This window comes from Narcine bancroftii, chromosome 1, assembly GCF_036971445.1.
Source record: "Narcine bancroftii isolate sNarBan1 chromosome 1, sNarBan1.hap1, whole genome shotgun sequence".
NCBI classification, from domain to species: domain Eukaryota; kingdom Metazoa; phylum Chordata; class Chondrichthyes; order Torpediniformes; family Narcinidae; genus Narcine; species Narcine bancroftii.
Window position 1 is genome coordinate 324,697,763 of NC_091469.1, and position 25,788 is coordinate 324,723,550.

Below are 25,788 nucleotides of genomic sequence, written 5' to 3' on the forward strand. Positions count from 1 at the left end.
TTGCTGTTAATTCGTAAGTCATGCAACACGCAATTTCAAGCAACTGGAAAATTAAGTAAAAACATAAAGCTGGAGTATTAAGTAAAAACATAAAGCTGGAGTATCTCAGCTGGTCAAACAGCGGCCTTTATTTAGCTAAGATTTGAAAAAAACCTTTTGGGCTTGAGCTCTTCATTAAGGTATCAAGCTGAAAATTAATTTTATCCAGCATCTACCAATCCCCAAAGGCGCTGGATACCTGAAGTTTTACTGTATCTACCCATGACATTTCTAGTCTCCTAGCGTCAATAGTCCCTGTGTTGATGAAGAACTTAACTTGACCAGCTACAAACATGTCAATGCCACAAGAGCAGGTGGGAGGCTGGGTATATGCAGGAGTGAAGGAAACACACGTTGGCATGCCAGTATATTTCTCCACCTACTAATGCCATTCTATCAGGTAGCTGTCATTTTCTTCATTCAGCGAGGGCATTGCTCCATTCCCTCAGTCAGGCAGACATCCTTAGACAAAGAAGCATACCATACCTAAATGCAGCTTAAAAAAAAAACTTATCCCTGATGTCTCCCCTAAACTTCCCTCCCTTCACTTTGTAAATACGTTCTCTGGTGTTTGCTATTCCTGCCCAGGGAAGCAGGCATTGCCTCTCATAATCTTGTAGACATCTATTAAGTCTCCTCTCATCTTTCTATGCTCCAAAGAGAAAAGTCCTATGAGGGATGTTTGGATTTGAACCCCATGGTCCCTCTGTTCATCTGCCCTCTTAAGTAACCAACCATTAACCCTGTACTCAGCTTCTGGTTTGTCCTTCCAAAATGCATCACCTCACACTTATCGGGATTGAACTCCATCTGCCACTTTTCCGCCCATCTCTGCATCCTGTCTTGTAACCTTCAATAACCTTTTGCGTCATCCACATCTCCTCCAACCTTTGTAAAATCTGCAAACTTACTGACCCATCCTTCAACCTCTTCATCCAAGTCATTTATAAAAATCACAAAGAGCAGGGGTCCCAGAACAGATCCTTGCAGTACTTCTCTAGTCACTGACCTCTAGGTAGAACACTTTCCTTCCACCACTACGCTTTGCTTTCTACCTGCAAGCCCATTTTTTATCCACACAGCCATGTTTCCATGGATCCCATGCCTCATGACTTTTTGAACGAGTCTCTCATGGGGGACCTTGTCAAATGCCTTACTAAAATCCATGTAGACCACATCTACCACTGTACCCTCATCAATTTATTTTGTTACCTCCTCAAGAAACTCAATTAGGCTCATGAGGCATGACCTTCCCTTCACAAAGCCATGCTGTCTATCCTTGAGTATTCTGTACATCTCCAAAATGCTCATAAATCCCATCTTTAAGAATTCTCTCCAATAGTTTGCATACCACTGACATAAGACTCACTGGTCTATAATTTCCAGGCTTCTCCCCATACCCTTTTTTAAACAAGGAGACCACATTTGCCATTTTCTATCCTCCGGCAACTCCCCTGCAGCCAAAGAGGAAGATCATAGCTATCGCTTCTCTCACTTCGCGTCCGGCTCCAGGGACATCAATCTTGGTGTTTTTAAGAAGATCCGGCACTTCCACTTCCTTAATCTCCACATTGTCCAGCACAGCCTGTTCGATTCCAACCTCATCCTGAGCAAGGATGAATACTGAAGCAACGTATTCATTGAGGACCTCTCCAACCTCCTGCTACATGTTGCCTCCTTTATCCTTTAGTGGACCCACCTTCATTCTTGTCATCCTTCTGTTCTTCACATATGCGTAGAACACCTTGGGGTTCTCCTTCATCTTGCATGCCAAGGCCTTAGGTTCTCCTAAGTCCTTTCTTAAGTTCCATCCTGCTACCATATATGTCACATAAGCCCTCCCTTTTTTTCTGCTTTCTACATCTAATAAATGCTTACTTCTTCTTGAATTGTAGTTCCCTTTTCCTACCATCTTTTCCTTGTCCCAGTGGGACAAACCTATCCTGAACCGGTACAAATGATCCCTAAACTTCCTTCACATTACTTCAGTGCTTTCATCCTAAAACAACTGTGTCCAATTTACTCTCTCTCACCCCTCCGTAATTAGCCCTTCCCCAGTTAAATACTTTCCCATTTTGTCTGTTTTTATCTTTTTTCATAGCTATACTGAAGCTAAGAAAGTTGTGATCACTTTCACCAAAGTTCTCCCCCCACCAAGAAGCCCTCCACCTGACCAAGTTCATTCCCCAGAACCAGATGAAGTTTGGCCTCTCCTCTCGTCAGCTGGTCCACATACTGTGTCAGGAATCCTTCTTGTGCACCTGACAAATTCAGCTCCATCGAACCCTCTTGCAGTCAGGAGGTGCCAGCCAATATTAGGGAGGTTGAAATCATCCATAACTACAACCCTGTATATCCCGCACCACTCCAAAATCTGCCTACTTATTTGCTCCTCACGGTCCTGATGGCTATTTGGGGACCACTCCCAGCACAGTGATATCTCCCTTCCTATTTCTGACTTCCACCCACACCGACTCAGGGGACACTCCCTCTGCAGTGTCCTCCCTTTCTATAGCCATGAAACTATCCCTGACCAGTAATATTACTCTCCCCCCCCTCCTTTCTACTTCCCATCCTATTCTTTTTAAAACAGCTAAATCCTGTACCTGCATCAGCTAATCTTACCCATCCTCCAGCCAAGTTTCAGGAACAGCTACAACATCATAGTTTCACGTACTGATCCATGCTCTAAGTTCATCCCCTTTAATTCAAATATAGGAATATTAGGAATAGACACATTTCAACTCCTCTAAATGGCTACCTTTATGTTTTGTCCTCTGCCTGTCCTTCTTCACCAACTCAGAACACATGGCATCATGCTTTTGACCTGCCCTAATCTCTGCCCTCACATTCTGATTCCCACCCCCTGCCAAACTAAGCTCGTTTTGAATTGCAGTATTATAAATTTTGTAGGAAAGAGCAGTGAAGTACATATGTTACAGAATCCAGAGAACCCCAAAAACCTGCAGCAATCGATATTCACCACAACACAGGGTTACTTAAACAAAATTAGTTTTTAATTATATTTGAACAAGAAAACAGAATTAAACTTTAACTTATTACTTAACCTACTTAATCCCCCCCCCCCCTCCCTCTAATACTAAGTGCAGGTGTGTGTAATGTATATTTAAGATTAGAAAAGTTCTTTGGATCACAGTCCAATCTCACTGGTTGCAGGCATCTCTTGTACTGTGCACAGAAATTAGCATTAACGAAGTTCACCAGGCTTTGATGGTTAACAGGAAAATGGTTACCACTCAGGAGGGTTCTTGGTGGTTTTCAGAGAGAGATTCCTTTTCTTTTTTTAAATTTTTTAAATTTTTCACACTATGAATCATATTAACCAAAATACACACAAACATTTCCCTCCTGAATATATCATATAACCATATAACAACTTACAGCACAGAACAGGCCAGTTCGGCCCTACTAGTCCATGCCGTAACAAATCCCCACCCTCCTAGTCCCACTGACCAGCACCCGGTCCATACCCCTCCAGTCCTCTCCTCTCCATGTAACTATCCAGTCTATCCTTAAATGTAACCAATGATCCTGCCTCGACCACGTCTGCCGGAAGCTCATTCCACATCCCCACCACCCTCTGCGTAAAGAAATTTCCCCTCATGTTCCCCTTATAATTTTCCCCCTTCAATCTTAAACCATACCCTCTAGTTTGAATCTCCCCCACTCTTAATTGAAAAAGCCTATCCACATTTACTCTGTCCGTCCCTTTTAAAATCTTAAACACCTCTATCAAGTCCCCCCTCAATCTTCTGTGTGCCAGAGAAAAAAGCCCCAGTCTGCACAACTTTTCCCTGTAACTCAAACCTTGAAATCCTGCCAACATTCTTGTGAACCTTCTCTGCACTCTCTCTATTTTGTTTATATCTTTCCTATAATTTGGTGACCAAAACTGTACACAGTACTCCAAATTTGGCCTCACCAATGCCTTGTACAATTTCATCATAACCTCCCTACTCTTGAATTCAATACTCCGATTTATGAAGGCCAACATTCCAAATGCCTTCTTCACCACACCATCTACCTGAGTATCAGCCTTGAGGGTACTATTTACCATCACTCCTAAATCCCTTTGTTGCTCTGCACATCTCAATAGCCTACCATTTAATGCATATGACCTATTTAGATTTGCCTTTCCAAAATGTAACACCTCACACTTATCTGTATTTAAATTCCATCAGCCATTTCTCAGCCCACACCTCCAGCCTTCCTAAATCACCTTTTAACCTACGGTAATCTTTCTCACTGTCCACAACACCACCAATCTTTGTATCATCCGCAAACTTGCTTATTCAATTCTCCACCCCTACTTCCGATCGTTAATATATATAACAAAGAATAGTGGACCCAGGACCGATCCCTGAGGAACTCCACTAGTCACTGGCCTCCAATTGGACAAACAATTTTCTACCACTACTCTCTGACACCTCCCATCCAACCATTGCTGAATCCATTTCACTACCTCCTTATTTATGCCTAATGCTTCCACCTTTTTTCCTAACCTCCTGTGGGGAACTTTGTCAAAAGCTTTACTAAAGTCTAAATAGATAAGATCCACAGCTTTCCCTTCATCAACCTTTTTTGTAACCCCCTTGAAAAACTCAATCAGGTTTGTCAAGCATGATCTACCCCTGACAAAACCATGCTGATTACTCCCTAGCAATCCCTGTACCTCCAAATATTTGTAAATACCATCCCTCAGAACACTTTCCATCAACTTGCCCACCACAGATGTCAGACTCATGGGCCTATAATTCCCAGGTTAACATTTGGACACTTTCTTAAACAGCGGAACCACATGCGCCACCCTCCAATCCTTTGGCACTACCCCCGTGGCCAGTGACATCCTAAATATCTCTGTTAATGGCCCCATTATCTGTCCACAAGCCTCTCTGAGTGTCTTTGGGAATATTTTGTCCAGTCCCGGAGATTTATCCACCTTTATCTTTTTCAACACAGCCATCACTACCTCCTCGGTTATCCTTATATGCTTCATGACCTCCCCCCTATTTTTCTTTACTTCAACTGGTTCAATATTTTTTTTCCCTAGTGAATACCAAGGCAAAGAAATCATTCAAAATTTCCCCCATTTCTTCTGACTTCTCACTCAGCCTACCCTCGCTATCTACAAGGGGTCCAATTTTATCCCTCACTAATCTTTTACTTTTAATGTACCTATAGAAACCCTTTGGATTTATTTTTACTCTGTCTGCCAAAGCCTCTTCGTGCCTTTTTTTGGCCTTTCTAATTTATTTCTTAAGATTCCTTCTACTCTCTTTGTAGTCCTCCTTCAAATTCTCAGCTCCTTGCTCTTTATACCTCTTGTACACCTCCCTTTTTCTCCTAACCAAATTTCCAATATTCCTCGAAAACCAAGCCTCCCTATGACTTCCAGCCTTTCCTTTGATCCTCACTGGGACATATCTACTCTGTACCCTCAAAATTTCTTTTTTGAATATCCACCATTTTTCATTTACATCCTTACCTGAAAATATCCTGTCCCACTCAATACTCCCCAAATCCCATCTTATTCCTTTGAAATTTGCTCTTCTCCAATCCAGAACCTCAACTTTAGGCCCCTCCTTGCTCTTCCCTAAAACTACCCTAAAACTAACAGAGTTATGATCACTCGACCCAATTTGTTCTCCAACAATAATGTCCGATTCCTGACCTAGCTCGTTCCCTAACAGGAGATCTAGTATTACACCATCCCGAGTCGGTTCTTCTACTAATTGATTTAGAAAACAATCTTGAACACATTTAGCGAACTCTAGCCCATCCAGCCCTCTAACTGTATGGGTATCCCAATCAATGTGAGGGAAGTTAAAATCTCCCATGATCACTACCTTATGATTCTCACACATATATGTTATCTCCCGACAAATTTGTTCCTCTAATTTTCTTGGCCCATTTGGTGGTCTGTAATACACCCCTATAAGCACCCTCATGCCTCCTTCACCCCTCAATTCCACCCAAACAGCCTCACTGGACGATCCCTCCAGACCATCCTGCCACCTCACGGCAGTAATGTCCTCCTTAACAAGCAGAGCAACTCCTCCCCCTTTTTTACCCCCTGATCTATCACATCTAAAACAAATGTATCCTGGAATATTAAGTTGCCAGTCCTTCCCCTCCTGTAGCCAGGTCTCACTAATTGCCACAATATCATGACCCCAAGTATCTGTCTATGCTCTAAGCTCATCTATCTTGTTCACTATGCTTCTTGCATTAAAATATATGCATTTCAGAGAAAGTGTCATTTTCTCCCCTTTTCCCCCCTCCCTTCCCTCCCTCCTCCTTCCCACCCCCCCTACCCACTAAACGTTCAACATATACCACACAATAAACCCATTAAACAATGTCATCACACAGTGAAAATAAACAAGAAAATTGTGTCATCTACTTTTACACACTGGGTCAATTCATTTCATCTTCTCATTCTATCATTTTAGGGGGTGGAGGTCAGCAGTAAGCCCTCCCTGTTGTGTTACATGTACGGTTCCCAAATTTGTTTGAATACTGTGACTTTATTTTTTTAAATTATATGTTATTTTTTCCAATGGAATACATTTATTCATTTCTATGTACCATTGCTGTACTCTCAGGCTCTTTTCTGATTTCCAGGTTGACATTATACATTTTTTTGCTAAGGCTATCATAATAAATCTTTTTTGTGCTTCATCCAATTTGCTAAGGCTATCATAATAAATCTTTTTTGTGCTTCATCCAATTTGAGGCCTAGTTCTTTACTTCTTATATTACTTAGAAGAGAGATCTCTGGATTTTTTGGTATGTTGCTTTTTGTGATTTTATTTAAAACCTGATTTAGAACTTCCCAAAACTTTTCCACTTTCTCACATGCCCAAATTGCATGTAATATTGTTCCTGTTTCCTTCTTACAGCGAAAACATCTATCTGATACTGTTGGGTGAGAGATTTCTTTTCTAGGACATCCACAACTAATTCTTTCTCAATCAGTCTTTCTGACAAATCTTGCCCCGTCAGGGTTCTCCAGATGATCCTCTTTCTTTCAGGTCACCTGTCAGACTGCCAGCCTTCTTCAACCAGGCAGCCTTCCAAAGATTGCCAGCTTGTCCCTCTGGAACTGAGTTCTGTGACTCCTTCTCTCTCGATTTCACACCCTCTCTCTGAATACAAAACTGTTCTGGCCTGCCTGCAAAGATCACATGTTCCCAGGCAAGCTGGTGAATGTTGCTCCTCTGCAAAAAGCATTTTGCAAAAGTCTTGCAAATATTCTGTTTTAAAATATTTGTATGCAGGCTGTTCTAGCAATTCCTCCCAAGCCACCTCTAAATACTCTGTCATACATAGAACATAGAAATCTGACAGTGTTATGGCAATCTAATGGAACTGTTTCGGAGAGAGGGAAATTTGCAATAGAACGAAGATATGGGTTTACTCTTTAAGTCATTGCGACATTATGTATTTGCACGTGAGATAATCACATTTGTGTCTAGATGCTTTAGAACCTTTAAAATGTCATCAGCTTTATTTTCACTTTGTTTCGGGCAGCACAGATGGCATAGTGGTTAGTGATTGGGGCCAGGGTTTGAATCCCGTGCTGTCTGTAAGGAATTTGTACGTTCTCCCTGTGCCTGCATGAGATTTCCTCGAGATCTCCGGTTTCATTTCACTGTTCAAAACGTACCGGGGATATAAGTTAATTGGGTGTAATTGGGCAGATGGACTTGTTAGCTGAAAGGGCCTGTTACCGTGCTGTGTATATGTATATGGAAGACGCACAGCATCTATTAGAGGAAGCAATGGGGTACCGATGCATCAGGTCTGAGCCCTTCATCAACGTATGAGGAAAAAGCAGACAGGCTCCAGAATAAGAAGGTTAGGGGCAGGAGTGCATGCTAATGGGGAAGAGGTCACAGGTGGAAGAGAAAGAAAAGCAGAGAAGTGATGGGGAAGGGAGCTGCTGACTGAATGGAGACAGTGGGAAGCTGGAATAAATGAGACAGAGAGATAGTGAAAGAGAGAGACTGGGGGGAGGCACTGGCGTCACAAGTGCGGGGAGTGCGGACCGCACCAGGTGACACCATCAGGGGGTGTGACACCAAATTGAATGGCGTGGTTTCATCTGCACACACTACAAGGTCACCATTGCCACCATGAGTTACCACACTGGGTGACAGTCAACTGAGTGACGCCGTGTTGGGGGGGGGGGGGGGGGGTGGACTGGTGAAGTCGATGTTAATGAAGAGGGCCCAGGAGGTGAAATATTAGGTGTTGTCCCTCCAATTTGCACCTGACTTGACTGGTCCTGGTCAATTAGTGAAACGATATAATCTTTTATTCAACGTTCTTGCAAGAGCGGGTGTCCTTCAGAGAAGGCACACTCACTGATATTCAACCACGGCTAAATCAAATCAGTTCTTTAAAAAAAAAGTCTGATACAAATTAACGCAGGAGAGTCTTTTTTTTAGAAAAGTAGACCACCCCTGAGCGACGCTGCATGAGCCGAGCTCTGCTACAGGAGGCAGACCTCAGACATGTACCCGCGTATCAACGCGAGCAATGATTGGGGACGGCGGATCCCGAATTTGTTACATGGGTGGGGAGGGGGGCGAAATCTCGCTGCTGATTGACAGGTGAACGGGGTACTTCCGCGAGCCTTGATTGACAGGTGGAGCTAGGACAAACGTGAGCCCACATTGACAAGTGGTTCCATTGATGTCGCAGCGGATCTCCTTACCTTCTGGACGCCCAGGATTCAGCCTAATGGTTAATCCACCACTGCTTGAGCACTTTATTGATTTAAAAAAAAATTCACTGTATTGCACAGTCAGTTTATTATCTGTTTACAGTTCTTTGTTTCCATGTATACGGTTTTATTTTGCAGTACAATAAATCGGAAATCATTCCTGTCAAACCGCTGGAAAGCGATTGGAGTGTTAAAAGCGCCCAGGCTTTATTCTGCAGGCGGATCTCTGGTGCATTGTCAGCCGTAGACACGGAGCAGTGGACATCCTGTCTCCATAACTTATCATCAGACTGAGTTTCCTTTGTAAAATATTAGTCGCGCTGACAATTGAACAGGGCGGGGGGCGGTTTTGGGGGCATTTCTTGCGTTTGGGATGGGGTGAGGAGAACGTGCAGTGAGATCACGGGACCACATCACAGCTGGTGCCGAGAGAGGACGGGCGATTGCTGCCGCTCCCTGCTCCTCCCCGCAGGCGGGCAGAGCTCGACCGTGGTCGGGGCGATGTGGGCGTCCCAACACCTTCCCGGACCGTGGCGGTGACCAGCCAACAGTAGGTTACAGGCTGCTTGCCCGCCAGCATCCTTCACCTTCATCCGTTCTCCCCCCGCCCGTTGATGCGCTACGGGGCGGAACCAGTCCCTTGGGCTTTGGGGAAATAAAATCCAATCTCCGACCGAGCTCGGTGCCCAGGAAGAGTCGCGGGTGCAGCTCGTTCTGATGCGCTCGACGATCCCAGGTTGTCCTTGAGGATGCGAGCGGTCAGAGCACGGTGGCAGGCAGGTGAGGTGCGTTTTCCCTCCCCCCCTCCCTTTCTTCCTCCCCCCTCCCTTTCTTCCTCCCCCCTCCCTTTCTTCCTCCCCCCTCCCTTTCTTCCTCCCCCCACCCTTTCTTCCTCCCCCCTCCCTTTCTTCCTCCCCCCTCCCTTTCTTCCTCCCCCCTCCCTTTCTTCCTCCCCCCTCCCTTTCTTCCTCCCCCCTCCCTTCTTCCTCCCCCTCCCTTTCTTCCTCCCCCCTCCCTTTCTTCCTCCCCCCTCCCTTTCTTCCTCCCCCCTCCCTTTCTTCCTCCCCCCCTCCCTTTCTTCCTCCCCCCTCCCTTTCTTCCTCCCCCTCCCTTTCTTCCTCCCCCTCCCTTTCTTCCTCCCCCTCCCTTTCTTCCTCCCCCCTCCCTTTCTTCCTCCCCCTCCCTTTCTTCCTCCCCCTCCCTTTCTTCCTCCCCCTCCCTTTCTTCCTCCCCCTCCCTTTCTTCCTCCCCCTCCCTTTCTTCCTCCCCCCTCCCTTTCTTCCTCCCCCCTCCCTTTCTTCCTCCCCCCTCCCTTTCTTCCTCCCCCCTCCCTTTCTTCCTCCCCCTCCCTTTCTTCCTCCCCCTCCCTTTCTTCCTCCCCCTCCCTTTCTTCCTCCCCCCTCCCTTTCTTCCTCCCCCCTCCCTTTCTTCCTCCCCCCTCCCTTTCTTCCTCCCCCCTCCCTTTCTTCCTCCCCCCTCCCTTTCTTCCTCCCCCCTCCCTTTCTTCCTCCCCCCTCCCTTTCTTCCTCCCCCCTCCCTTTCTTCCTCCCCCCTCCCTTTCTTCCTCCCCCCTCCCTTTCTTCCTCCCCCCTCCCTTTCTTCCTCCCCCCTCCCTTTCTTCCTCCCCCCTCCCTTTCTTCCTCCCCCCTCCCTTTCTTCCTCCCCCCTCCCTTTCTTCCTCCCCCCTCCCTTTCTTCCTCCCCCCTCCCTTTCTTCCTCCCCCCTCCCTTTCTTCCTCCCCCCTCCCTTTCTTCCTCCCCCCTCCCTTTCTTCCTCCCCCCTCCCTTTCTTCCTCCCCCCTCCCTTTCTTCCTCCCCCCTCCCTTTCTTCCTCCCCCCTCCCTTTCTTCCTCCCCCCTCCCTTTCTTCCTCCCCCCTCCCTTTCTTCCTCCCCCCTCCCTTTCTTCCTCCCCCCTCCCTTTCTTCCTCCCCCCTCCCTTTCTTCCTCCCCCCTCCCTTTCTTCCTCCCCCCTCCCTTTCTTCCTCCCCCCTCCCTTTCTTCCTCCCCCCTCCCTTTCTTCCTCCCCCCTCCCTTTCTTCCTCCCCCCTCCCTTTCTTCCTCCCCCCTCCCTTTCTTCCTCCCCCCTCCCTTTCTTCCTCCCCCCTCCCTTTCTTCCTCCCCCCTCCCTTTCTTCCTCCCCCCTCCCTTTCTTCCTCCCCCCTCCCTTTCTTCCTCCCCCCTCCCTTTCTTCCTCCCCCCTCCCTTTCTTCCTCCCCCCTCCCTTTCTTCCTCCCCCCTCCCTTTCTTCCTCCCCCCTCCCTTTCTTCCTCCCCCCTCCCTTTCTTCCTCCCCCCTCCCTTTCTTCCTCCCCCCTCCCTTTCTTCCTCCCCCCTCCCTTTCTTCCTCCCCCCTCCCTTTCTTCCTCCCCCCTCCCTTTCTTCCTCCCCCCTCCCTTTCTTCCTCCCCCCTCCCTTTCTTCCTCCCCCCTCCCTTTCTTCCTCCCCCCTCCCTTTCTTCCTCCCCCCTCCCTTTCTTCCTCCCCCCTCCCTTTCTTCCTCCCCCCTCCCTTTCTTCCTCCCCCTCCCTCCCTTTCTTTTCCCCCACTGGGTCTGATACCATTGCTTTGTGTTTATTGGGCTCTTGCCATGATCTTGGCCCAAGTCACAGCCAACTGAAACAATTTCCAATGCTCTCAGTGGGACTAGCCAGCTGTTGTTACCGAGCACAGTATGTGGTGGGGCACTTGCCAACAATGTCCCATGGCTTCCATGAGCAAAACTGGAATTAATTGTTTGTCAAGGAATGGGACCTTACTTGGTGCAAAGAGAAGCTGGAGGGGTCGTGCCAGGCAGCACCTCAGGACCTCTTTTTGCACTATTGCAATTCTTGGTTGTTGACTGCATTCTGTTCTCCTCACCCCCACCCCCAATCCTCCCTCCCTCTGTGTCCCCCAATTCCCCTCCCCACCCAGTGCCCATTTGCCAATCTGTCCTTTCAAAGTGCTATTTTTTTCTTTCGATGTCCTTGCATCACTAATATGGGTAAACTGTACAACAAGCATTTTCCCTTCATTGGGAAGGGACTCTGGATGGTAAAGGTGAGTAAGATGGGAGCACTTGCTCTCTTCATCTTTCTCTCTACCTGCCTCCTACTTTGAGGCAAGCTGTGCCGTCAGCTACAGCCTTGCTTTACTGTCCATTAGGTGTCCCATCACTGCATATGTGTTGCATGTGCAAAATGAATCATTCATAAATACTGCTCTGCACCGGCAACGTCTGGCCACTGAAGAACTTGCATTAATTTAGATTTTTTTCATGTTCTTGTGATTATCTCAAAGCATTTGTACAATTGGTTTCTACTAATGACTAAAAGGATAATTGGTCCGATCACCTGATTTAAATATTTTGGATCGCCATGAAAGTTTAGATTCCGGCCTGTGATAATTTGTAGGGTGAGATAAACGTAGTCTCTAAAGCATGTCCAGTGGTTCATGTATCTGACTTGTTTATTTTATACACTCTTAATTGCAAAGCTGATTTGATTAATAAAACATTGGAGACCAATATTAAATATGAAAAACAAAATATTAAATATGACAAAGCTATTTACCTGAAATTTGATAGAGGTCTACAAAATTATGAGAGGCGTAATAGATACGGTGGACAGCCAGCGCCTGTTTTCCCAGAGCAGGATCAGCAAACCCCTGAGGACATCCGTACAAAGTGAAGGGAGAGAAGTTTAGGGGAGTCATCAGGGGTATGTATTTTAAACAGAGAGTTGTGGGTGCCCGGAATGCCATGCCAGGGATGGTGGCAGAGGCTGAAATATTAGGGGCATTTAAGAGACTCTTTAAGAACCATGGATGGAAGAAGAATAGAGAGTTATGGGGTAGGGAGGGTTTCGGTTTTTTTTTAAAGGAATATATGGGTTTCCACAACATCAAGGGCATGCCCCATATTTAATTAGTAATAAACTGGTCTACTTTTTGCCTCTGTATAACGCATACAGTTCAAACCCTTCAGTGAGTATTGGATCACGTTGTGGACCAAGGGTGGTTCTGAGTCATCCACGCTGATTTCAGGAGTAGAGAAACATTTTTCAAGTATCTCTGCTTCATACAATAAAACGTGCGGATTCTCCTTTTTCCCCCCCCCCCCTGCTAATCAATTATTGAATCTGATCAAAATTCTTATTTCCTGGAAGTTGAAACAGAAAGTCCTGCACTTGTGTGAGTCTCCCAAAGCAACTGGAATTCTTCACAGGCAGAGAGTCAGCTAGGAGCCGGAGATAGCAATCGCTTTTGGGTAATAAGGGATAACTCCCATTCCAGAGATGTGACCAAGCTGAGATTTTAGTTCAATGCAGAGGGAGAGCTGGACTGTTGGATGGGTTTAAGCCAAATCTAGACTCGTGGATGGACCCAAAAGCTTCGGTGATACATTTTGAAGAAATTTTAGTTTTGAGGAAAACTGCAAACAGCTGAATGGTCTGAGTGTTTACCTCATAATATACTAAATGTAATCAAAGTCAATGCAGACTTTGAAAGGGATGGATACAAATTGGCTGCAAGAGTCCATGTTTGGGTAATGGAGATTTCCATGTGATGGGACAGTGTATAGGTAAAGCTTTGAAGAGGTGAACAGTCAGATATGTTCAAAAGGAATCTGGTCTGATTATGCTGCCAAGGAGGAGGAGGTCTAATTGTCAAAATAACAGGTTTTGCAAGACCAAAGTCGAAGGAAAACTCACGGCAAAAGGCAAAAACTTGCACAAGTCACATCAATTTATAAAGAATAAAAGATCAGCAAAATGGACAATGAAAAGAAATTTGCAGTGTGCACCGCAATGGTGTAGTGGTCAGGAGCAAAGTGGGCTCTGTATTAATGATGCTGTAAATTAGAATGGATAGATTTGAGTAATTATTACACCATTTTCACTTATAGTATTGCTATTTACAGCAGAGGAGAATGGCATTCCTGGCACTATGAATAAATTAGTATTAAATCAGGCACACAGGTGCTCAAATTAACAGGAAATGAATGAAAGCAAGCCCCCCCCCCCAAAAAAGTGATAAACTCCTAGATTAAGGTTCAAGTTTACATTTGTTGTCATGCATATTGAAGTGCAATAAGAAGGTTTTGCGCACTATCCAATAAGTCAATTCATACAGTAAGTACTGCAGAATAAAACACAGTAGAGTGAGTGGCGTTAAAATGAGAGATCAGTTCAAACGGGGTCACATAGATCACATCTCATAATTTTAACAATTGTGACAGGCTGGCCCTTCCCAAATGCAGTAAAATCCCCGTTATCTAGGATTCAAGCACCCGACAAACAAAATTGTGGAAAATGAATAGGTAAAAAGTGTGAAACCGGTGCCCCCAGTGGTCAGTTCACCAATCTACTCAACACATAATCTCAAGCAAATGGCAAATTCACTTATTCGGCATCTACCAATTCCCACAGGTACCAGATACTGGGGGTTTTACTGTATAATTTTACCCAAATTTTGTGCACTATTCCTCTTAATTTGAAAATGTATTGCCATATGTCCAACATAAAGACAATGGGCAGACTGGCCTCATTCTATGCCAGCTTTCAGCATATTGCCTTCAATAATATCCCCTCCATTTTTTCCCCACCAGCAACCCATCCACTCTCATGTACCCAGATTCCCACTTCTCCTGTCATCCACATGTACTTGGGGACAATTTACCCTGGTCAGTTAGTCTACTTAAGTGAAGCGGGAGGAAACAGGAATACTTGGGGGAAACGTGCACTGTTAGGGACGAAGTACATGCTCGACATAGACACCCAAGGTCAGGACTGAGTCCAGATTGCTGGAGATGAGTGGCAGTGTGTTTAGAGCGATGAGGAGGGGTATGAGAAATATAATTGAAACAACCAAATGTTGAAAGGGCTGGGTAGAGTGGATGTGAAGATGTCTCCGGTCGTGGGAGAGTCTCAGACCAGCGGGTGCAGTCTCAGAATCAAGGATACCTCTTTAGAACAGATATGTGGAGAAATTTCTTCACCAGAGCAGAGGTGAGTCTGTGGAATTTGTTGCCACGAATGGCTGTGGAGGCCAAGTCTTTGGGTATATATATATATATATATATATATATATATATATATAAAGCAGAGGTTGATAGGTTCTTGATCAGTCAGGGAGAATGTGGGAGAAGTCAGGAGAATGAGGTTGAGAGGAAAAATATCCACCATGATTCAAATAGCAGAGCAGACTTGATGGACCAAATGGTTTTAATTCTGTTCCTCCTTTTGTACATGCCATTTTATTGTTTTAAGAAAGATAAAATTGTTGCCAGAAAATGTATAGTTGTTTCATGGAAATTGGATATGGATTTGGTATTAGATAGATGGCATGGTGAAATGTCAAATGGAAAAATATTACATATAATCTTAAAAAAATGATAATTTTTTGAAAATTTGGTTTCCATATATGCAAAAGATTTGTGCTATAACTTTATAAGTAACTACATTATGCTACTTGGTAGAATTTGGTGCAAACTTTGTCACTCCCTGGCCTCACCTTAATATTTCATTTTATTATTTTTGTGAGATGTTAAAGTTGTATAAGACATTGGTGAGGCCAAATTTGGAGTATTGTGTGCAGTTTTGGTCACCTGACTACAGGAAAGCTATCAATAAGATAGAAAGAGTTTACTAGGATGTTGCCTGGATGTCAGAAACTGAGTTACAGGGAAAGGTTAAGCAGGTTAGGACTTTATTCCCTGGAGCATAGAAGAATGAGGAAAGATTTGATAGAGGTATTTAAAATTATGAAGGAGACCGACAGAATAAATGTGGGTAGGCTTTTTCCACTGAGGGTAGGTGAGATACAAACCAGAGGACATGGGTTAAGAGTGAAAGGGGAAAAGTTTAGGGGGAACCTCTTCACACAGAGAGTGGTGGGAGTGTGGGATGAGTTGGTGCTAATTCTGTAGGTGTCAGAGCTCACCCAAAATGGCAACAAGGAGGTTTTACGAGACCTGGCCTCGGTGGCTGCTGTGTTGTACTCGGCGTTGTATAATTGAGAATGAATGGTAGGACGAGAAAGGAGGACAACTGGTAGTGAAAGAACAAAGGACCTTGTATAAACAGAATAGTGCTTAGTGGGGGGTGGGGGAACCCAAAGCGATGAGGTGCCGGAGCGGCGCTCTGGAAGCACTGCACCCCTGCAGTTGAGCTGGTGAATGTGGGCTCAATTTTAATGTGCAAGAAGAATTTGGATGGGAACGTGGATGGGAAAGGTTTGGAGGCCTATGGACTGCATGCAGGTCAGTGGGACGAGGCCAAAAAGGTTTGGCATAGACTAGAAGGGCCGAAGGGGCCTGTTTCTGTGCTGTAATATTATGGTTCTATAATTGAATTCCCAAGTTCTGATTGTGATTCATTGCACTGATTTTATATTTAATTTGTTCTTCTATTTCCTCAGCATTGAGAAACTGCTTCATTTTTTTTGTGTTAATTAGATCATTGTTGAAGGTACAAGCAGCAGTTCCTTGCAGCCCCACAGCTTCTAAAACGTGTGTGTAATATTTGGCACCCTCTCAATATCCATACTCCCAGCAGAAAGAAAAATCTCTAGCTTAATGCATTCTCACCTGTCCACTTGTCTTTACATATTCACCATATCTGTCCAACAGCACAGCATGGTAACATTCCAGTGATTTCTCTGTTGTTGTATACTGCCCTTTTAGACATTGTTTCCACCTTGTCCTCTAATCTGTCTTTCTGAAGTTGGTGTCTGAATGGAATGGTGGGAGGGAGGAGCACAGTCCCTCAGGGGGGAGGTAATAGATGGATAAGAGAAAGAGGGCCCACCAGTAAATGGAGAAGCGGGTGTGGCTCTGTGAATGGAGAGGGAAGGGTTGGAGAACTGGAGGAAAGAGGACAGAGGGAGAATGGAGTGTGATCTGGCAGAAACCAGAGAAGTTGATATTAATGCCATCCAGTTGGAGAGTGCCCAGACGGAACATTAGATATTGCTCCAATTTACAGGTGGCTTTGGTTTGTCCATGCATAAGGCCATGGATAGGCATGTCAGTGTGGGAGTGGAGTGCAGAAGTGAAATGGTTGGTGTTACCTCATAGACCAGCAGCAGTAGAAATTTACCAAGACAATGGTATCTTCAAAACAATAACTTTTATTAATAATATAAAATCTTCCTTGACTTTAAACTTAACCCTCAACTCTACGCAAATGAATGTGTTTGTGGGAGATCCCAGACCATTACAGCTTGGGCACTCTTCTGAAGAGCTGATTCAAATTGAAAGTTCAGTCTTAAACATCTAATGTTGAAACTTTGAATATTTAAATTGATGTTCAGAAGTAATTATGAAGTATTTTGAGGCACCGAAAATCATAAATTCTTGTTGAGTTGCTTTCAGAGGAATGTTTTTTCATACGAATGATTTCACAATTTCCCTCTCTTGCATAGAGGTTACAAAACTTGTGATTTCTGCGATGCTTTCCCAAATCCAGGCAAGGGTGAAATGAAATAACCATCAGAATAGTTATTATTCCAACTGCAAGAATGATCTTGATTTCTTTTATGGGTTAGTCAACAGTGACAATTACAATAGTCACAGCAGCACTGCTTTCTTGACCAAGAAAAGCAGTCAAAGTGGGCATCCTCTCTGAGGCCACTCCAATTCTGTCCAGTTGATTCTCTGATGTTACTTAAAATGCTGTCTTCAAGTGTTTTAAATCGCATGACTGGCTTGAGCAATACACGGTTCTTTCATTTTCATTTTCTCCAAAAGTATGACTTATGGCAGATGGCCCCCTGCTTTAGCAAACATCCATTGTTTCATACTTTCAATGGAACAATTAAGTCTATTATGGCTCTGTTTACAGCTTGGACATAGGGGCCACACCGTCTCTTTAAAATGGTGCTCTGTGTGTCTTTCCCCTGTTTCCAAACCCCCACAGTAACTTTACTAAGAAATAATAATAACACAAGTCTGTCACATTGGCCAGTGGGAGATCCCTGTCACTGATGTTGACAGGGCGAAGGTGCTCAGTGAAGCGATGTCCCAGTCATCACTCAGTCTCTCTGATGTAGAGAAGGTCACAATGGGAGCACCGGATACAGGAGATGATTTCTGCAAATTCACAAGTGAAGTGTCACTTCACCCTGAATGGTGGTGGGGGCGCAAGTGTGGGACTTTCTGTGGCCTCAAGGGAAGGTGCCGAGGAAGAGCAGGCAAGGCTTTTGTAGTGAGTGTTTAAAAGTCACCACGTTATAGATAATTAAATAAAGTAGCCATGCAGGATCAGATGTTGTGTGTTAGCTGCATGATGAGGGAGCAGGCGGACTACATCTGTTGGTTGCTCAGAGAATTCAGGCTTGAAATTTGTGACCTGGAATCTGAGCTTCAAACGTCGGGGAGGAGGAGAGGTTCCTGGACACTGTGTTTCAGGAGGCGGTCACAGCCATGAGAACAGCAGCCTCAAATTCAGCCTGTGGTCAGGGACAAGAGTGAGGCAGGTAGTGGGATCCAAGAGCCATTGCTGGAGGAGCCTCAGCCCTTGATCTCGTCTCTCATCTGAGGGTTCTTAATCCTTGTGTGGATAAGACTGGGGGGCTGCAGGAAGGATGAGCAATCTTACCATGGTTTGGGAAGCCATTCAAGAGGGGAGAGAGAAGAGAAATGTAGTAGTCATCGGGGATAGTGTAGTAAGGGGAATATTCAGAGTTCTCTGTCAAAGGGCAAAATGTCCCAAAGCCTGTGTTACCTGCCTGGTGCCTGAGTTTGGGACATCTTATCTGACCTGAAGAAGAATTTGCAGTGGGAGGGGAAAGATCCAGTTTTTATGGCCCAAGTTGGTACCGAGGATGTAGGTAGAACCAGAAAAGAGGTTCTGCTCAGGGAATTTGAGGAGCTCAGGTCCAAATTAAAAAGCAGATCCAAAAAGGGTAATCTCTGGACTACTACCTGAGTCACATGGCAAATTGGCACAGGGTGCAGAAGATTAGTGAGTTCAATGAGCGGCTCAAGAATTGTGGTGGGAAAAGTGGGTTCCAATTCATGGGACATTGGCACCAGTATTGGGGAAGGAAGGGGACGGGGTCCACCTGAACCATAATGAGACCTCAATCCTGGCAAATCACATAACTTGGATTGTTGTCAGGGCTTTAATTAGTAGTGGGGTGGGTTCAATAGATTGGAGAGGGATGTGTGGATTGTCAGGAGAGGGAAGGGGAAAATGCAGACAGTGCAGAATATCCCTGTGGTTGTTCTGTCAATAATAGGTATACCATTTTGAATACTATTGATGGGGATAATCTACCAGGGACAAGTCAAATGGTCACAGAGGTTGGGAACGGGAGAAGAGAGTGATGGTGATTGGTTAAACAAGTGGATAGGGGATTCTGTGAATGAGATTGGGGCTCCCGGATGGGATGATGCCTCACAGGTTCCAGGGTCAGGGATGTCTCTGATCGAGTTCACACCGTTCTGGAGGGGAGCAGCCAGATGTTGTAGTCCATGTGGGGACCAATGACATAGATAGGAGTAAGGTCCTGAAAAGGGAATATAGGGAGTTAGGAAGGAAGTTAAAAAACAGGACCTCAAGGGTAGCAGTCTCAGGATTTCTGCCTGTGTCTTGCACCTGAGACTGCTACCCTTGAGTTGTGGCAGATGACTGTGTGGCTGAAGAGTTGGTGCAGGGGGCAGGGGGTTCAGATTTCTGGATCATTGGAATTTCTTCTGGGGAAGATCTGATCTCTGCATAAAAGGATGGGCTGCACCTGAACTGGAGGGGGACAAATATCCTGGCAGGCAGGATTGCTTGAGGTGTTGGGGTGGGTTTAAAGTAGTTTGGCAAGGGGGTGGGAATCGGAATGCGAATGCAGAGATTAGGGTAGAAGGGAGCCAGGGTGTTACAGTCAAGAAAGAGGAAAATAGAACAAAATCAAAAATAATATGCAGCAAAAAAAGGACATTCAGGTGAAAAGGCAAGATAATATGCTGTACAATGGAAATACAGAGAAATCTGTATTGGGTGGATCTATGTACTGGGTGTTTTGTACTGGGTGTTTTGTACTGTACCTAAATGAATGGAGCATCAGGAATAAAGTAGATCACCTTGTACAGCTACAGATTGAAAGATATGACATTGTGGCCATCACTGAGATGTGGCTTAATGATGGATGTGATTGGGAGCTGAATGCCCATGAGTACAGAGTGTATAGGAAAGATAGGCCGATAGGTAGAGGGAGTGGCGTGGCCCTGATAGTAAGAAATGATTTTAAATCACTAGGAAGAAGGTACATAGGGATAGAAATGGTAGAATCCTTACGGGTTGAATTAAGAAATACTAAGGGTAGAAAGACCCTATTGACAGTTATATACAGGCCCCCAAACAGCAGCCGGGAACTGGACTTCGAACTACAGCTGGAAATAGAAAAACACGTGTCAGAAGGAGAATGTCAAAATAATTATGGGGGATTTTAACATGAAAGGGGATTGGAAAAGTCAAGAAGGTACTGCATGTTGGGAGAGAGAGTTTGTAGGATGACCACAGGATGGCTTTTTGTAGTAACGTCAATAAGCCCACCAGGGGATCAGCAGTTTTGGATTGGGTGATGGGTAATGAACCGGAGGGGATTAGGGAACTAAAGGTAGTGGAACCCTTGGGAAGTAGCGATCATAACATGTTAGTGTTCAGTTTCAAATTTGGAAAGGAAAAGCTGATATCAGGTGTGTCAATATTTCATTGGAACAAAGCAAGTTACAGTGGGATGAGGGAGGAACTGGCCCAAGTTGACTGGAAAAGTAACAACAGAGCAGAATTGGATGATATTTTTACAAGAAAGAAAGAAAAAACAGGATAGATATATACCAAGAAAATGGAGAATTGTGAATGGAAAAGTGGGACAAATGTGGCCAGCAAGAGAGGTTAAGGATATAGTAAAAGCAAAAGGGAGGGCAGGGCAGACAAAGAAGCAAATATTAGTGGGAAAACAGAGGTCTGGGAAACTTAAAAACTTACAGAAAGAGACAAAGAAAATCATTGGGAAAGAAAAGATGATTTATGAAAGGAAGTTGGCAAATAACATAAAGGATATTGAGAGTTTTTAAAATATCTTTCCCTTAATTTTATAGATTTTATATCTGTTGATTATCAACAACAATGCTTTTCCTGTAGTTATTTCAAATCTTTCAAACTAAATATTTGTACTTTTTTTGTAAGCTTTTTTATCCCCCACCAACAATCAAAATATCAGGTGAACTGCCTTTTGTCAGATTGACATACCCATAATGAACCAAGTAATATTTGTCCCTCAAACTGTGTTGGTGATAATAAAAAAAACACAAAGTATTTAATGCTATACGCAGTCACTTGGATTATCAAGTCCCTACCAGCTCTGAAGAAGAACTTGGCTCACCCCCACCTATCCTCTTTCCCCAAGCCCAGTAAATTCTTGCTTTTCTGATGCCATTGTAGTTTACCTATTATGAGCATATTATCTGCTTCAATTGATAAAAGTATAATTGTTGATACTAGTGTATAAAAAAGGCCCTTGTGGAATATTTTACATGCATATGAAGGAGTAGACCAGACCTCTGTTTAATAACTCACAGTTGGCACCTGAGTAATTCTTTTTATTTGACCAGTGAACATTGTAAAGTGTTAAATATCTATCAGTTAATGGAATTTAACCATCTAATTGCAGCACTCTACCTTTATATTTGTACACTTCAATTTAATACTTTATATGATCCTACAGTGTAGGATTGGAATGGATAACTGGCCTCAAGTGCCTACGGTGGACATTGAACTCATTACTTTGAATGAACACTTGCACTGAGCTATAGCTGCCATCACAAGAAGCCCACACATTACCTGCCCAATGTCTGATGTAAATATGACTGTGTTCTGCTTCAATACAGCATATTATCTGCAACTGAAGCAGAAGCTGAAACTGAAGAGTTTTTAAAATATCTAATGAGTAAAAGAGAGACACGGGTAGATATTGGACAGATTGAAAATGATGCTGGAGAAATTATAATGGGTAACAAAGAGATGGCAGTGGAACTAAATGAGGGTTTTGCATCAGTCTTCACTGAGGAAGACATTAGCAATATACCTGATAGTCAGAGGTGTCAGGGAATAGAATTAAGAACAGTCGGGATTACTAGAAAGAGAGGGCAAGCTAAATGGGCAGAAGGTAGATAAGTCATCTGGACTGGATGAGGTGCACCCACGGTTTCTGAAGGAGATGGCTTTGGGGATTATGGAGGTGTTGAAAATTATTTTCCAGAAATCAATAGACTCTGGCATAGTTTCGGAGGATTGTAAGGTCGCAAATATAGTTCTGCTGTTTAAGAAAGCCGGGACACCAATAAAGGAAATTATAAGCCTATTAGTCTGACGTTGGTAGTTGAAAAGTTATTGGAATTAATCCTCAAGGACAAGGTTATGAAATATCTCGAGGTGCATGGCATGATGGGTCCAAGCCAGCATGGTTTCATGAAGGGAAGATCTTGCCTGACCAACAACCTATTGAAATATTTTTGAGGTAATCTCAAGTAGGATGGACAAGAGAGAGGCTGGGGATGGCTGCTTAATAAGATGAGGCCCATGGAATTACAGGGAAGAGATTAGATTGGGTGGAGCATTGGCTGATGGACAGAAAGCAAAGGGTGGGAATAAAGGGATCCTGTTCTTGTTGGTTGCCGGTTACTAGTGATGTTCTGCAGGGCTTAGTGTAGCTTCTTTTTACAATGTACATCAATGATTTCGATTAAGGAGAGTATGGTTTTGTTGCGAAGTTTGATGGTGACACCACAATGGATGGTGGAATAGGAATTGTTGAAGAAACCGAAAGGTTGCAGAGAGACTTAGACAGTTTAGGAGAGTGGGCAAAGAAATGGCAGATGAGAAACAATGTTGAGTAATGTACAGTTGTACACTTTGGAAGAGGAAGTAAACAGGCAGATTATTATTTAGATAGGGAGAAAATTCAAGATTCGGAAATGCAAAGGGACTTGGGGGTCCTCGTGCAGAATAATCTAAAGGTTAACTGCCAGTTTGAATCGGCAATGAAGAAAGCGAATGCTATGTTGGCATTAATTTCCAGGAGAATAGTGTATAAGAGTAAAGAGGTGTTGATGAGGCTCTGTTGAGCACTAGTGAGAACTGTGTGAAGTTTTAGGCCTCTTATCTTAGAAAGGATGTAATCATGTTGGAGAGAGTTCAGAGAAAATTTACCAGGATGATTCCTGGAATGCAAGGGTGATGAGTGTTTATTGGGTCTTGAACTGTATTTATTGGAGTATAGAAGAATGAGAGGGGATCTCATCGAACTATTTTGAATGCTGAAAGGAGTGGACAGAGTAGGTGTGAATAAGAAGCTTCCCTTGGTGGGTGAATCCAGGACAAGAGGGCACAGTCTTAGAAATAGAGGGTACCCTTTTAAAACAGAGATGAGGAGAAATTTCTTTAGCCAGATGGTCGTGGATTTGTGGAATTCGTTGCCACATGCAGCTGCGGAGGCTGATTCATTGGGGGAGTTTTAAGGAGGAGATTGATAGTTATCTAATTAAGGTATCAAGGATTATGGGTAAAAGGCCGGAATTTGGAACTGGATGTGAGAACAGTTTAGCTCGGGGTGGATTTGTGGAGCAGTCACGATGGGCCAAATGGCCTACTTCTGTTCCTTTGTGATCTTGTGAAAAGTTTTTATAATTATATAAAAGTAGAAAAGGGTGGCTAAAGTGAAGGTTGGTCTCTTGGAGGATGAAAAGGGGCAATTAATATTTGGTAATGAGGAAATGGCTGAAGCTTTGATTGACTATTTTGTGTCAGTCTTCACGGTGGAGGACACACCAAACATGCCAAAGACAGATGTTGTGGATGGTGAGGACCTGGATATAATAGCTATCACTAAAGCAGTTGTATTCAGAAAAGTTGAGGGTTTGAAGATAGATAACTCCTCTGGTCCTGATGGAATGTATCCCATGGTATTGAAAGAAATTGCAGTAGTAGACGCTTTGGTGATCATTTACCAAAATTCTCTGGAGTCTGGGCAAGTCCCGGCAAATTGGAAGATAGGAACAGTTATGCCACTATTTGGAAAAGGATGTAGGTAAAAGGCAGGGAACTGTAGGCCAGTTAGTTTAACAGTTGGGAAAATGCTTGAATCTATCATTAAAAAAGAAATAGGGAGGCATGTGGAGTGAAATGGATTCATCAGACAGATGCAGCAAAGGCAGGTCCTATTTGACAAACTTACTGGAGTTCTTTGAGGATATAATGAGTGTGGCAGATAGAGGGGAGCATGTGGATGTTGTTTGTCTGAATTTCCAGAAGGTGCTGCATATAAAACTACAGGGACTTTATCTGCATCTAACCTGGCCAACAGAAGATAAGGATACATAGAGTTTGGGATGATGTATTAGTATGGATAGAAGATTGGTTAACCAATAGAAAGCAAGGGTGTTTTTCTGGTTGGCAATCACTAAATTGAGTGGAAAAGCAAATAGTGCCGAGAATACAGAGGGTCTGTAGAGAGGTATAGATAAGTTAAGTGAGTGAGCAAGGGTCTGACAGAGTACAATGTTGGCAAAGGTGAAGATAATCCACTTTGGAAGGGAAAATGGAAGATCAGATCATTATTGAAATGGCAAGTGATTGCGGCGTGCTACTGTCCAGAAAGACTTAAGAGTGCTTGTGAATGAATCGCAAAAGTTGGTTTGCAGGTGCAACAGGGTATCAAGAAGGCAAATGGAATGTTGACCTTCATTGCTGCATCTGGAGTTCTGGTCTCCTTACTTGAGGAAGGATGTTCTGGCTTTGGAGGCAGCGCAGAGGAGGTTCACCAGGTTGATTCCAGAAATGAGGGAGTTGGCCAATGAGGAGAGATTGAGTCGTCTGTTACGGTAGTCATTGGAATTTATAAGAATGAGAGGGGATCTTATAGAAATGTATAAAATTATGAAAGGCATATATAAGATAAAGGTAAGTAAGTTGTTCCTTTTAGTGGGGGAGACTAGAATGTGGGTATTCAGAGATTTAAGACAGAGATGAGGAGGAACTGCTTTTCTCAGAGGGTGGTGAATCTATGGAATTCACTGCTCATTGAAGCAGTGGAGGCTACCTAAGACAAGGTTGGATAGATTTTGGCATAGTAGGGGAAATAAAAGGATATGGGGGGAAAAGGCAGGTAGGTGGAGATGAGCCTATCATCAGATCAGCCATGATCTCACTGAATGTTGGATGGGGAGGCTTTTGGGGTGGTAAGTGAGGACATGGGCAGGAAATGGAGGAAATGCGAGTAAGGGCTGAGTTGAAGGTGGTTGAGGGGAAGCCGTGTCTTTTACCTGTCAAATTTCGATCTGCTGTTTTGTATCTGATGAAGGGTTCAGGCCCAAATTGTTGGTTGCTCTTTATTTCCTATGGGTGCTTCATGACCTGCTGAGTTTCTCCAGCACATTTTTTGTATTGTACTTGATCCCAGCAGCTGCAAACTTTCTTGTTTAACTGCAGCAAGGTGTGATCTGGCCTCAGTCTGCAGTGCTGCTCTTGGACATAAGTACCAGAAACAGGCTGCAAGAAAACTTCATGATTAATTCTGGTCTATAACACTGAATGGATATCTCCCATCAGCAGGGGTGCAGTGCTACAGGAGCTTGCAGGAGCTTGCAGGAGCATCACTCTAGGCACCTCACGGGGGTGGCTCCAGGCATCTCCTTGTTGCCATTTTAGGTGAGGTCTGGTACCCCAAAAAAAAATTAGCACTTCCCTCCTGCCCATCAGTGTAAAGAAATGGCACCACTGTGAACTTTTTGGAGCACGATTCACGTTGTGTGATGTTGATATTATACATGTAAATAGGGGTTGAAATTTGGGTCTGTATGCACATGTGGTTTGATTTGTCAACTAGAAGTTGACCTATCATTGCCATTAATCTTTTTTTTGCCTCAAAGCTTAGTAGGTTCACCACACGTGGCGAAAGCACTTTCCATTTCATGCAATATTTGTTTTGAACTGTCCTCAATTGAGCGAAATTTTTCATTTTCTTT

General features: G+C 44.1%; 1 protein-coding gene across 2 annotated transcripts in view; it reads left to right on the plus strand.

Annotated features, from left to right (window-relative positions):
* Positions 1-9,223: 9,223 nt before the first annotated feature.
* LOC138747970 (dyslexia-associated protein KIAA0319-like) overlaps positions 9,224-25,788 on the plus strand; it is a 160,756-nt gene continuing 144,191 nt past the window's right edge. Inside the window, exon 1 of one of the 2 annotated variants that reach the window (XM_069907641.1) lies at positions 9,224-9,576. The gene's annotated coding sequence lies outside the window, so the exon portion shown is untranslated. The remainder of the gene's footprint in view (positions 9,577-25,788) is intronic. The other variant, XM_069907633.1, reaches the window with a different exon arrangement.